The following is a 14,169-nucleotide window of genomic DNA, read 5'->3' on the forward strand; positions in this document are numbered from 1 at the left end:
GCGGAGCCTCGTGTAGTCCCGGGGACCCCGCTCGGCTGGCGAGGCAGCTTCTCCAGCGCGGAGGCGACGGAGCCGAGAGGAGAAGGTACCTCGGGCGACCGAGAGGATGCTCCGCTAACCCCGCTGCCTCTCGCCCCCTCCCGCTCCGGGGGGCGCCGCTCCTCCCAAGGCGCCTCTCCAAACTTCGGCATATTCTCAACGGCCTTTTCTCTTCCCCCCTTCTCCCTCTCTGCCCCCATCCCGCCCCTCGGACTCTAGGAAGGGACACCAAGGCGGCTCTAGGAAGGCGAGAGACGGGCAGCCCTCCGCCCTGCGCGCCTCGCTTCGGGTAAGTCCTGAGGGGACGAAGTTTGCGCCCTCGGTCTCCTCACTTGGCTTGGCTTCTTTTATTTTGTTTTAAAAGGGGGGGGTTGCCAATTGCCTCAAAAGCCCAGACAAAGCGAAAGAAGACGCTACCCAACTCCCCCCCCCAATGGTTTTAATTTGGTTTAAACCGCTGCTTCTCTCCCCCCCCCCCCGCGCGTTCCATGTGTGAGAGGGAAGAAATAGCCGGAGCGAAGGAACAAATGACATCTGTGTAGTTGCCTCTCTCTCCCGCCCTCGCTGCCTCTCTCTCCCGCCCTCGCTGCCTCGCCCGCCTTTCGGGCGGGGGGGGCGCGGGGGGCGTCCAGCTGTTGGCCATTAGCGAGAGCCACCCTCGCTGGGCTGGCAGGCAGAACTGGGCTTCTTCCATAGCTGCCAAGTTTTCTCTTTTCTCGCGAGGAAGCCTATTCAGCATAAGGGAAAATCCCTGTAAAAAAGGGATAACTGGGCAGCTATGGCTTCTTCTTCAAGTTGTTTTTCCGCGCCTCGCCTTTTCTCTCGGCCACCCACCACCCCACCCAACTCCTCGCTTGGAGACCTCCGTGGGGGGGGGGCAGCTTGGCATCGGAGCGCTCTCTCTGCCCGCAAGAATCGGTGGGGCAGCAGGGACAAACAGACGGGAGTGGCGGGGTTTGGCACCCGGAGGAGGGAGAAAGGAGGGGAAAGGCCCACTGTGTCAAATCTCTGGCCAAGATCGGGAGGGGGGGTTCGGTTGGGCTCCCCGGAAAATAGCCAGCGGGGCGGACGGGAGTGAGCTGGTGCGCGCACACACACAGAGAGAGGGAAGCATAATTGAGAACATCTGGATAGCCATCCTGCAGGAAACCAGAGCAGGCTGGGTAGCTCCATACCCCACCTCCAGCAGCCTTGGGAGAGAAGGGCATTCAGCGCCTTTCAAGCAAGTCCTGCTGCCTCCTTGGGGCCCCTGGGCTTGCTGAGCAAGAGGAAGCTTGGACCAGGACTTCTGCCTTTATCAAAAGCCCTCTCCAATTTCTGAGCTCTCTCTCGGTCTGTTGGCAGAGAGTCTTGCAGGCTGGGTGCGAACCCTTTCCAACTTGAGCGGGCGCTCAGTCAAACGAAGACACACCAAGTGGGCCCTGCTTCTGGACTTGCACTGAAATAGCAAACTGCTGGTGGCCTTGATGGGCTGAGATTGTGTAGATCGAGGTGCGACAGACCTGAGGCCCTCCAGGTTTTTTTGGACCCCAGATCCCATCAGCATCCCCCAGCCAGCATGGCCACTGGCCAGGAATGGTGAGAACTGGAGTCCAGGAACATGCAGCTGGGACCAGAGTTTCCATCTCGGATGCAGAGGGGACTTTGGTATATTGCAGAAATCCTACGGCAGAGCGAGGGATGCAGTGTGTCTAAAGCAACACTGAAGGATGCCTAACACCCTCATAATGCTCCTGTTAGTGTAGAGGCCAGGAAACCCAGAGTCTGTGGGTCTGTGTAAGAGAGTGGGTTTTTTCCTGCTACAATGCTGCCTCCATTTGTAGTCCATATTTTGTACCCAATGGAGTGGGTGGCAGTTGCTCACCAACAAAAGCAAAAATCAAGGGGTGCATTTCGGCAAACTTTTTTTTGGGGGGGGTTGCTAAACCTTCCTGCTGTCCTAGTGAACAGAGAGTGGTGTTTGGTCATCTTTCAGCTGTTTACAATATTCCAGATCGAGACAACGTAAAATGTCTGTGGGCAGCCTTAAGCCTCCTGGCACAGCTCCCTCCTTGGGCTGTTTCTTGGTCACACTAGTGGTTGCCAGAACATTGAGAGAGTTGGGATGGAATGCTGGGAGCTGGCTTCTGAGTCGAGATCCTGCTACAGAACCTTCTCCCACCTACTTATGCACAGTTCTGTGAACCCAACGTGACAGAGGCTGCATCAGAAGTTGTTTGGAGTAATGCAGACCTGAAAATGCACCCCAGTGGAGTTTCATGGCGCAAAGCTAACAGACATGTAAAGCAAGTCTCCCCAGGATACAATCAAGTGTTCACTTGGAGAGAAGCTTAGTGCTGGCCGAAACTAATTTTTAGGGGGTGTAAGGGAAATGCCTCACCCAGGCCTTGTTGTAGAATAGCCCCCCAAAACACTACATTCCTCTTGTGCAAAGAGGGGTCTCTTCTTGGCTGTAGTGTTGCAACGAAATATTGTTGGTCCAGAATGTGCCTCTGCTCCGAAGGCAGGAAAAGCAAGGCAGGAGGCAGAGAAGACAGACTGACATAGGATATGGGGCTGGGCCAAGCTGCAGGGGGAGCGGGGGAACCAGAGGGTGGGAGCATGCAGATGCGTCACCCCTACAGAACACCCAGATGCTTTGCAAGGGCTGTGGTTTACTGCTCTCGCTTGCTGTTATCAAACCGTGGAAGCTCGTCCTTTGCAAGTCTCTTGCAAATTGTTTGTTCAAGTGCTAAAATGCCTCCTCGATGATGTTGCTTCTTGCTGCTGTGAACCTTGCACATGCCCCCCCCCTAAAAAGAGTTAAGCGTTGCCACGACGAGTTGGATTTGGGAGAGTATTTTTGTTTCTGTTCGTTGTTTCTGTCCCTTTGCTTGTCTCTGGACATGATACTGGAGGCCTGTATTGTCTTCAGAGGAAGGAGAAAGAGGTAATAGTTGTGGGTCATGAGTATTGCCTTATTATCCCAAGAACAAATGAGAGAGAGAGAGAGAGAGAGAGAGAGAGAGAGAGAGAGAGAGAGAGAGAGAGAGAGAGAGAGAGAGAGAGATGCATATAAGCATATAATCTTCTGGCCTGTGGGACAAAATAAGTCTGCCAGTGGTCCTAATTTGGCTTGCACAGTAGTCTGCCCCGCTACACCCACCTGCCATCATATGACAGTCAGGTGGGGCAAGAGTACACTCCCAGGAGTTCTTCTGCAAGTGGGCAGGCCTTGCATTTATTTGACACTTTTCACATTTGGCACCAAACACAAGCCCCCTCATTGAGAATGCTCCACCAGGGGATCACAGTCAGAGGGCTAGCATTTGATGCGGAATTCAAGCTGGGGCTGCAAGGGAGCAAGAGAGGAATTCAGAGTGTGCTTAGAGTGTGCTCTCAGAACTTCCTTTAAAGTTGGATCATGTTAGGCTGCCTGTCAAAGTGGCCCATGGAGGACGGGTCAGTTCTTGAATCAATGTGTCAGCCGGATGCAGTTCCCCACCTTGGCTCTAATGCTGCTGCTGCTGCTTGATTATGTAGATTTTCAGGAACCAATGGGCAAAAGATTTGTGAGTGTCCTTGAGACCCCCCCCAACCCCCCAGGAGTAAAACCTGTCACCACCTTGCTTGGTATTTGTTTCAGGCAGGGTCTCTGGCAAGGCAGATAAGTCTCTTTTCTCAGTCCCAGGACTTAGAGTGGACAGGAAGGGACATTTTTCACTGACACAACTGGGATTCTGGAGCAGGACTCCCAGGACATAAGGTGCAGTTTGCAGAATGTCTGGAATTGAAGGTTCTGATCTCTAGAAAAAAGGTGAAGCAATTGTATGTGTGTGCCCTTTGAAGCATGCTTTTGGGCTGTGTTGGCGCGGATATCTTTGTGATGCCTGGTGCGATTCTCATTAACTACTTTCCACTCCTGACTCAGCCATAGACTTGCTCTGTGGCTTAAGACCACCTTTCCTCCCAGCTTCTGAGAAGGGAATAAGCATGGCTGGCTGGCTGCCCTTTGGGCAGCTGTGGGGGTGGACGATTGGCGTACGGAAGTGCCTTCCTTAAAGATAGGAGCAGTGCAGGTGGGATGCACAATGTGCAGTAAACCGACAGCCTCCAGTTGGTCAATAGCGTAAGTGACTGTTCCTGGCCAGATAATCACAGCGCCATTGCTGTGAAGACTTCAAGTAGAGACTGATGCTCTAGCTCCGTATTCTTTACGTATTTGGGCAGCTGTTGGACTAGGTGACCCGCAAAGCTTCTCTCCTCCTCCTATGGTGTTAGCCTGATATATATTAGTGGTACAGAGAGTTTTGAGGCATCCTCCTGGTGTCTGGACACACACCTGCAATATCCTTTTGGCCCAATGACGTGCATCTTAGTGTGGTTTCAGGAATGCAGCTGCCTCTGGCTTGGATAATACCTGCCTAGCAGCATTTTGGAGAAGGAAACTAGTCATGCTGCTCTTTCAAGGCTGGATCCACCTGTCTCCTTCCAGCTGTTGTTGGACTCGAACGCCCTTCATCCTGGGATCGCTGGCCATGTTTGCCAATACATGGTAGCTGACGTAGCCTCATGCTGTGTTGTGCCATCCTGGGGACATGGCGATAAAGGTGGTGGCAGTGGGGGCTTTTGTGAGAAAGCAGGTATGTCTGGAGCAGTAGTTTGTGTCCTGGCCTCACCCTGTTCTTGTGACCTGCAGATATCCCCTACTGTGTGAGGAGCAGGATCACAGTTGGGGGAGCGGGGTGGGGGATGAGCCGATTAGAGAGTGATTAAGAATTAACTAATTAATGGTCTTCTGTGGGTGGCTTGAAGGTCTAATTGAGCCTGGCTTATTGGTGGTGACAGGCAGTGGCTGTAGAAAGCCTTTTTGCACACACATGCAACTGTAAAATGAAGAGGAGGAGGCTTTTGGTTTTTCAGTGTGTGTGTGTGTGTGCTGTGTCTTGTCTGACAAAATGATGCTCTCTCTCTGATTCTCAGGGCATGAGAATTAGCCACACCAAATTCTCCAGTGAGGGGAGAAGGGCTCTCAAATTGTCACTCTGGCCCAGCATTTGAAATTTGCCAGGCGCCAGGTACATTTGGACCTGGCTATTGGCCACTTTGCGACCAAGTGAAGATGCCTGGGCACCAGGATGGACCTTGATGTCTCCACCATCTGGAGGTGCATGCCTGGGGACCCTTGGATCTTGACTGTTTTTACCCACCAGCAACGTATCCTGTAGAATTCTGTCTGCTGTATTTTATCTGCACAATCAGAATGAATTTCAGGAACCCAAAAGTCATATCTGGCCCCCAAATGGCAACTAGGCATTCCGTTTTGGCAAATGTAGCCCTGGTTTAAGGAGCCGTATTTGGCGCCTAGCTTAAATATCTAAGTTTCTAACACTGCCTTGGCCCAGAAGCTGTCCTTTCACAGCTAGATCTTTGCGGAATGCAGCCAGTAACAACACAGATTTTGTCCCAACTCCAAATTAGCCAAAGACACAAAGAAGAAATTTTGTGCTGGGGCAGAGGAGTGCAGTGCCCCTGCTCTTAACTCACAGCTCTATTGCTTGACCTACTGGATAGATATTCGCATGGGCGGGGTTGGAATTCTGGAAGAGAGGATGCAATAGGAGCAGTCTATCTACTTACTTTAAATGGTGGGTCCAGCCTACCTTGGGGGTCTTAGGGTCTGTTCACATTACCACCTGGCTTAGAGTGTAGCAAAGTTGCTCTCGTGGCCTCGGTCATTTCACAGCTCTTTCCTCTCTAGCTGCTCACATCAGCACAGCTTCGTTAGTGTCAGATTAGTTTCCATTTGGGTTCACCCCAGGGAGCATCGGCCAGCCGGGATGTCTTTACCCTGTGCAAAGGCGTTCACCCCTTACGTAGAGTTGTATTAGGAACAGCTTAAGAACTCCAGTTGGTTTGAGAAACAACACATCAAATAGTAGTATTTCGAGGCACAATCCATTCTCTCTTGAGCCAGATAGATGCCAACAACAGGATACATGTGCATTTTGGATAGTGCCATGTGAACATGGATTAAAACCCTGCACTGGAAAAGAAATTGCTGCACAGGAAACGGGAGTGTGAACACAGCCCAAGTACTTAACACCTGAGTTAGGTTTGTGAAAAACAACAGAAAGAGAGAGCAAGTGGAATATTTAGAAAACTAACTTTTAGTTCATTAATTTGTCTGAAAGCAAAAGACAGACACACAAAACCATATTGCCTCTCGGCCCAATTAAACAGACTGCAGCAGACTCCAGAAAATCTCCTATATATTTTTTGGCATATGTTTGTTTGGCTTGTCTCTTGATGAATGCCAAATGAGGGCCTTCAAGGAGCCACAATTTGATGTGGGGCCTCTCTGCTGCTTGAGTTAGAATTCCAGCCCTATATATGGGGATGCAAAGGGCAGGGTATTGGGTGGGAAATGTTATGAGCACCAACTTAGAATTTCATCCTAAGGAGGAGGGAGCAAGATGGTCCTGTAAAAAGCTCACATTCCTCTTGGTTTTAAAGTCCACCCATTCTTAGTTGGCCATTACTCCTCTGGGTGGGTCTGGCTTCCCACCAACAAGTTCTCTGGTATCGCTCAGGATTGTCCAGCGGAGAAACAGGCTTGCTTAAGGTGAGATGGGGTCACCACAGAAATATTACCCAGAAACTTAAACCTGAGGGGGAAGCTTCTTTCAGTGGGGACTCCTTTTGCTGTCAACACTGGCAGAACTGGGCACCCTCAAAAGGTGATGCAGATGATAGCTGAGCATATCTGAAGCCAACTTGCTTTAATTGTGAACCTTAGAATGCATAGACTACGCTTTTACTGATACTGAAGTGAAAGATCACATTTGGGTTTGAAATTCATGGGAAGAAGATGGCATGCAGTGTAAGGTTTATATTTGAGAGAAGCCATGGCCCATATGCACTTTGAAAATGATTTTGCACCGAAGCATAGGAAGTCCTGTGATGAACTGCAAATTCAGCACCAAGAAAGTGCTGGTTGTGTTATTGGGTTAAATGAGAGCAGGCCAGCACAAAACAGCGCAGATACTGTAGGTTCCCTTTGCCTGATGGTTCTCCACTTGGGAACTTTCTTGCAATCGTAATTTGATAGGTTAGCAGGGAGCAAGACCTAGGGAAAGAAGGTTTGGCAAGAGATGTCTATGGACAGGGACTTCCCGACTCAGCTGGTTGAGTCTTGAGTCGAAATTCTTCTGCAGCCCAGCATCCCTCAGCTGCTGAGTGGCCTATTGACTTCACAAGAACAGGTGCCTTCTCTCTTGGAGTGATAGCCAATGATCATGTCCCAGAGCAAAGCAGGTGGAGATGACAAATTCAAGATTGCCTTCTTTTTTTCTTTTCATTTTTGCAGAGGCAAAAAACCTACACGGTGTGTTTCTTCCATTCTGGTTCTGTTCAGCATTGGACTCTTGTCTGCTGTGTTGAACATCACTCTCACCATCCACCCACCCACTCCTGCTGCTGTGTGCTTTTCCACACCAACCTCATGCCCTGGCCTTGCTAAAGTTGCACCCCTCTTCCCTAGGGGGCAGCACCTGTTCCTCTGAAGAGCTGTGCAGAAGGGGCCTAATGCTTTTGCAGAGCTCCAGAAGCAAGCAAGCATTGCTTGCAGAGCAGAAGGTGGCAGCTTTCAGCTCTGTGGGCTGAAGGGGCTCATTGTATAAGGAGGTCTTGGGACTTCGGCAAGATCACACAATTGGCTCTTTCATGCCAGCCGGAGACTCTTATTAAAAACTAGTCCTTCCTCCTCCTCCTCCTCCTCCTCCTCCTCCTCCTCCTCCTCCTCCTCCTCCTCCTCCTCCTCTCCCCCGTCCATCTCCCACACTGCAGGAAAGGTTTGGGGAGTGGCCAGCCAAGCTCAAATGGGCCTTTTCTCTTGCACTTCCACTCCTCTTGCCCTGAAGCTAGAAACTTGCTCCTTTCCACTAACACTCTCAGCAAAAATGGTTCAGGCCATTGACTTTCCCCTCCCGCACCAAGAGATGCTTGTGTGCATCCTTCCCTAATACAAAGCCCTCCCCTTGTCTTGCGTGTGCTGTGAGCGTGTAGCCAAATGCCCACTTGCCCTTCACAAGCACGACTGCACACTAGGGCAGTAGAGAGAGCCCTTAAGAAAAGGCACAGTGTGTTCTCCAGGGGCACTCCATCAGGCTGCAACATGGGCACCTCTTAGCATTCTTTCACCTCCTCCTCATACTTGTAGTCCTTAGTGGTAAAGGATGGAATTCTTCTCCCCTTCAGTTAATGCTGCAAACTTTAATAACTTGTTGTTGTTTAGTCGTTTAGTCGTGTCTGACTCTTGAACACAATTTCCAATGGAAGCTTCCCCAACCCCTTATTCAGGTCTCTTCAAAGGTCTGCTGCTGAGATGGCCCATGTGCTTCTCAGAAGATTGGCAGTTTGAATCCTTGCAACGGGATGAGCTCCCGTTGCTCTGTCCCAGCTCCTACCAACCTAGCAGTTCGAAAGCATGCCAGTGCAAGTAGATAAATAGGTACCACTGTGGCAGGAAGGTAAACGGTGATTCTGTGCGCTCTGGTTTCCGTCACGGTGTCCCATTGCGCCAGAAGCGATTTAGTCATGCTGGCCATGTGACCTGGAAAGCTGTCTGTGGACAAACACTGGCTCCCTCGGCCTGAAAGCGAGATGAGTGTCGCAACCCCATAGTCGCCTTTGACTGGACTTAACCATCCAGGGGTCCTTTACTTTTACTATTACCGAATGGAGGTAACTTTTCCTCGCTGCCTCCTGTGCAGGCAAGTTGCTGAACACCCTCGCAGCCCTTGGTGACCCCAAGGCAGGGAACTCCTCCAGTTGGGTCAACCCTCTACATTGGGACTGACTTCAGACCAAGCGGCAGCTGGGAGCACACCAAAAAGAAGGGCCACATGAGATGTGACAGCGTTCATGCGATTGGTGCAAATGCTTTTTTATATGTCAGCAGCAGGTATGGGGTTCTTCCAGACTGGGACCCCAGCGGGAGGGTCAGGCAAGCAGGGAAGCTTTAAGCCTTTGCAACTCCATTCAGTGCATACCAGCTTTTTTTCTTTTAAAAACGCACCAACTGTGTGGATGGCATCGTGTTCAGCTTGGCCCAAGGAGCAAAGCACCACCTGGTCATCCTCCTGTTCACTGCGCACTGCCCGGACTTTCAACATGTGCTCTCTTCCTGAATGGCATAAGATGAACAGGTGGGCTGGGCAGAAAATCTTTATAGAGTTTCTGCGCTTTCCCCTTGTTTCATTTCCGGGGGAGGCAGTGGCTTGGAATTCACAGCTCGCCCTGTTTCTGGTCCCCATGGCTGATGCAAAGGAAGAGGGAGAAAAAGAAAGAAAAGGGAGCAGACAGTGGCTTCACCAAAGCTGGACAGGAGGGCGGATTCCTCTCTAAGCACCCTCCTGCCCACCTCGAGGCCCCTGAGTCCCAGGTCAAGGTGGGAAGGTCTAGAGGGCACCTGTGGCTGCCTTGACAATTGTCCCAGGTGACCTCCATTGTCCTGAATGTTATTTGCTGAGGAACAGAACAGGCTCCCGGCCCTGACTCTCAGTTTGCCCTTAATCCATAGAGATTAGAAGAGGAGCAGTGGAGAGTCTCCCTTGCTTTGCCCCTTTTTGCCTCTTCCATGCTCTCTGGCTTTCATTTGTGACCTGGATGGGCTATCTTGGCAGCATATGCCTGGTTATGAGCAGGCAAACCGTCCGCAGATTGTATTTTCGTTAAAAACGCTAAGCGGAGGTTCTTATGTCTCCGTCACTTCACTCCAGATTGGCATCCAGGAAATAGAATTTCCTCCCCCAGCCTCTGCAGGTTAGGGAGGGCTGAAGGGTTCTTTTTCAAATGCACAATGCCAGATTCAGCTGGAACTTGGCGCCGAGTGATGGACCTGGTTATGAACCAGCAGCACCCGCCTGCCAGCCAGCCATGAAGTCCCAGTGCAAGTGGAGTCCCCCCCCTCCATGCCATCATCCTATCTGAGTGGAAGAAGCTGATCCAGAAAGGCAGGCTTCCAGGGGGACCCCACCCAGCTGCCAAGCTTCCAGGTCTTGCAGGCAGGACCTAATTGGATCCATGTGTGCTTGGCAGCCAGACGAAGAGGTCTTAAAGGGGCCGCTGCACCTGGGGGAGGAGAAGGAGAAGGATTGGAAGACAGGAGTTTGTCAGATCAGGGGGGATGGGAAGGAGGCAGGTTGTGCTGGGGAGGAGGGACTAGAACACATTCTCCCCGGCTCTCTTTTCGCCATTTCAGATTCAGGGCTCACCCACACTTCTTTTTGTGCTGCGTTTCCAAGCATAGGTAGGGTTGCCAGACTCATTAGAGGACAGGACTTCTGTGCCTTTAATTGCCCTGCTCTCTTTTGAGTCTGGAAACCTTAAAGAGAAACCAGCAGACCCTTTGCTTGGAAATTAAACAATTCTGGGGAAATTTCCCCCAGAAAAACCCACTCTCTAGCACTGAATTGGAGCAAATGGCAATCCGTGGAAACTGATTCCGTGTTTAGACCCCCTTTTCACTTGAAAATGGTTTGGAGGCACTGGACTGCCTTCTGTTGGAGGCTTTTGGAAGCTTGGAAAGTGGAATGCCTTTTGTTTGACCAATAGGGTTCTTAATTCTTGATCTCTTTCAGGCTCTGGTTTGGTATGGAGGGGGATCAGATAAAACTGGTGGGTATTCTCGCTCAGGTATATAATGGTAGCACAGAACAATTGTCTGTGTACCTCTCTTTTAATGCTCAGGGAAGTTATTGTACTGAAAACAGATTTGCACGCATATACAAGCGTCCCAAGAGCATTATCAGTTGCATGGAAGTGATGATAATGTGCAGTAATGAATATAATATGAAAAAGAAAGCTCTCAAGGCAAAGGCACAGGCTTGAAGCAACATTAGGCAAGCGGGCAGGATTGCATCTGACCAGCTCGGCTCCACTGAGTCTCATGGCGTCTCACAGTTTTGTCCTGTTCCTCAGGTTTCAGGGATTGTGTACAGATCCAGAGTTTGCTTAGGAATATCATTCTTGCTCTTGCTTGAGCTAGCTTGATGTTGCTGAGAGAGAGGTTGCTTGCCTAAGAGATAATCCCTGCTCTCCCAGCCAGTTTATGTGACTAAGGACTCAGCTATACAGCTGCAAATGAAACGTTTTAAGTGTGTTTTAAGTGCAATATACAATGTGACACTAGGTGGCGATGGTGAGCCTTATGGAAAATTCAATGTATTTTTAAAAACGCTTTTTAAAAAACATTTTCAGAATGGTTTTTATATGTGTGTAGATTCCAGCTAAGACTTAGCATGCCCACCTCTTTTTGTGTTATTTAGAATAGCTTCTGATGCTGCTCACAGGGTCATAAAAGCATTATCAAGCAAAACTCAGTTACGGCGACATTTCTGGAATCTGGGCAAAACAGAAAGGTCTTCTTCACCTGGCTCTGGAGAGACACCCTAATTTGGAACTGGGTGAGCCTCCAGAGAGGGCAATCCAATGAAAAGGTCTAAATTAGAATGTAGGGGAATGTAGGCAGAAGCAAGGGAGCCCTAGAGATGAAGTGAAGACTATTTGGGTGGAGCAACATGCCAGTTATGTGTGTTTTTTGGTTTTTATATAGCAATTTTTTTTATTAAAAACCCTCCAAGTGGTTTACAAAAAAAATCCCATTTCAATACACCTGAAAAATAAAATAAAAGCATATATTTATAATAAAACAAAGGATAAAAAAGTCATTAAGGGAATAAAAATGGGATATATGCATTCTATCTGACATTCTCTGAATCCATGACTGCAAATCTGTATTCTGGTTTGTCATTTTTTTACTCGTTCAGCAGCTCTGTAATGCTGTTTTCTCCGTTGCTTAATTGGTTATGTATAAAGATATGCATTTCTTAGACAGCAAATGAAAAGTTGCCAGGGAGAGGGGGGAAGTAAGGGAATGGGGGTGGGGGAGTACAGCAACATAATAAAGCCAGCTGCATTCTAGATCAGGGGTCAGCAAACCTTTTCAGCATGGGGCTGGTCCACTGTCCCTCAGACCTTGTGGGGGGCCGGACTATATTTTTGGGGGGGAAATGATGCAAGAGCATCACGAGCCCCGGTGGCTACTTACCTGTGTCTTGCGAGCGGCAGGGGCTGGTGGTGGCGGAGGGACGATGAGCAGTGCACGAAAGGGCTCTGGAGAGGGGCTGCTTAAAATGGCGGCCACTTGAGCACTGCTGCTGCTGGCGCCAACAAAGCCAAGCCCCCTTCCTCCTCTAGGCAGGGCAAGGAGAAGTCAGGAGGGAGGGAGGGAGGAGGCGCCGCCGCTAGGGAGGAAGAGGGAAAGAACACATGCGCTGGATATCCATGCAGCGATTCCTGGACTGTCCAGAAGGCAACTGGGCCTGATCCGGCCTGCTGGCCTTAGTTTGCCGACCCATGATCTAGGTCTTTAAATGTCTTTAGTCTTCTTCTGAAACAGAAGGGCAGCTCTAATCTAGTAAACCTCCCTGGAGAGGCTAATCTTGTGATGGGTTAGCCACTCACTTGAACTTACCAGACTGCAGGGAGGGGAGATGGATCTGGATGAGGCCCACCTCTGATAAACTTAGTGTACAGGCACTGACGTGTGGGTGAAAGTGTTCCTTCAAGTCCTAGCTTCCCAAGTCATTAGTGACTTTAAAGCTCTTTGAATTCTGCTCAGAAGCAAACTGGCAGCCAGGGTAGCAGTTCATCATCATCATCATCATCATCATCCATCATCATCATCATCATCATCATCATCATTATACCCCGCTCATCTGGCTGGGTTTCCCCAAACCACTCTGGGCAGCTCCCAACAGAATATTAAAAACACAATAAAACATCAAACATTAAAAACTTCTCTAAACAGGGCTGCCTTCAGATGTCTTCTAAAAGTCAGATAGTTGTTTATTTCCTTGACATCTGATGGGAGGGCATTCCACAGGGCAGGCGCCACTACCGAGAAGGCCCTCTGCAGGGTTCCCTGTAGGTTCACTTCTTGCAGTGAGGGAACTGCCAGAAGGTCCTTGGAGCTAGACCTCATTGTCTGGGATGAACGGTGGGGGTGGAGACTCTCTTTCAGGTATACTGGGTTGAGGCCGAAACTGGTGAGCTGTTTTAAAACTGGTTCCTGTTGAGTGGTCCCAGTTACTAACCCAGAGCTGCATTTTTGAATACCTTGAGCAGTCTTCAAAGGCAGCCTTGCACTTTATAGACTTAGATTGGTCGAATCTAGAGGATGTCAGACCACAGAGAACCACGGCCAGGCATTTCAATCCAGGACGGGTCATAGCTGGCACATGAGCCTTGGATGCTGAAAGCTGCGGCATACCATGCTTGGGTCCCAAGGATACACAAGTGGATCTTTTGGAAGCCCCAGACTGTGAGCCTGATACTCTAGGTGGAAACGCAGGTAGCGCTGTGGTCTAAACCACTGAGGCTCTTGGGCTTGCCAATCCGAAGGTTGGTGGTTCGAATCCCCACAACAGAGTGAGCTCCTGTTGCTCTGTCCCAGCTCCTGCCAACCTAGCAGTTCGAAAGCATGCCAGTGCAAGTAGATAAATAGGTAAAGTAAATGGCATTTCTGTGTGCTCTGGTTTCCATCATGGTGTCCTGTTGTGCCAGAAGCGATTTAATCATGCTGGCCACATGACCCGGAAGCTGTCTGTGGACAAACGCCGGCTCCCGTGGCCTGAAGTGAGATGAGTGCCGCAACCCCATAGTTGCCTTTGACTGGACTTAACCGTCCTTTACCTTTACCTTTTTTATCTAGGTGGGATGCAACCCCATCCAGAACAGGTTGAGCATCCGCTCCCTGGTCACACAAACCACCTGTAAGGGGGAGGGATTACAGAGAACCCCCCCACCTCATCAGAAGCAGCCCGTCTCCAAGCAGTCATGAGAGTGAGGGGTCTGAAGGGGTGAGTCAGGAAATGGAGGAGTGCCAGGGCTCTGGCAGCACCGGAGAGCCCCTGCTCCATAGGCAGGAAGAGAGAGAGGCGGAAAGAGTGGACACAAATAGGGCAGACAGAAGACCCGTACCTCCGACGCCGGAACTGAGAAAGAGAAGGAAAGGGAGGCGCTTCTCAGTTCCGAGGCTTTTGTGCTGGTCGAAAACGCGGAGGGATTTAGTGCAGGAATCTGACT

At 50.2% G+C, this 14,169-nt stretch overlaps 1 protein-coding gene across 3 annotated transcripts in view; it reads left to right on the forward strand.

The window, feature by feature from the left end:
- KANK2 (KN motif and ankyrin repeat domains 2) overlaps positions 1–14,169 on the forward strand; it is a 75,601-nt gene continuing 61,432 nt past the window's right edge. The window contains exons 1-2 of one of the 3 annotated variants that reach the window (XM_035140748.3): positions 1–85; positions 259–328. The gene's annotated coding sequence lies outside the window, so the exon portion shown is untranslated. Of the gene's footprint in view, positions 329–14,169 lie in introns of all 3 variants that reach the window. The other 2 variants (XM_035140747.3, XM_035140750.3) reach the window with 2 other exon arrangements.

The sequence above is a fragment of the Zootoca vivipara genome, chromosome 15, assembly GCF_965207765.1.
Source record: "Zootoca vivipara chromosome 15, rZooViv2.hap1.1, whole genome shotgun sequence".
NCBI lineage: Eukaryota > Metazoa > Chordata > Lepidosauria > Squamata > Lacertidae > Zootoca > Zootoca vivipara.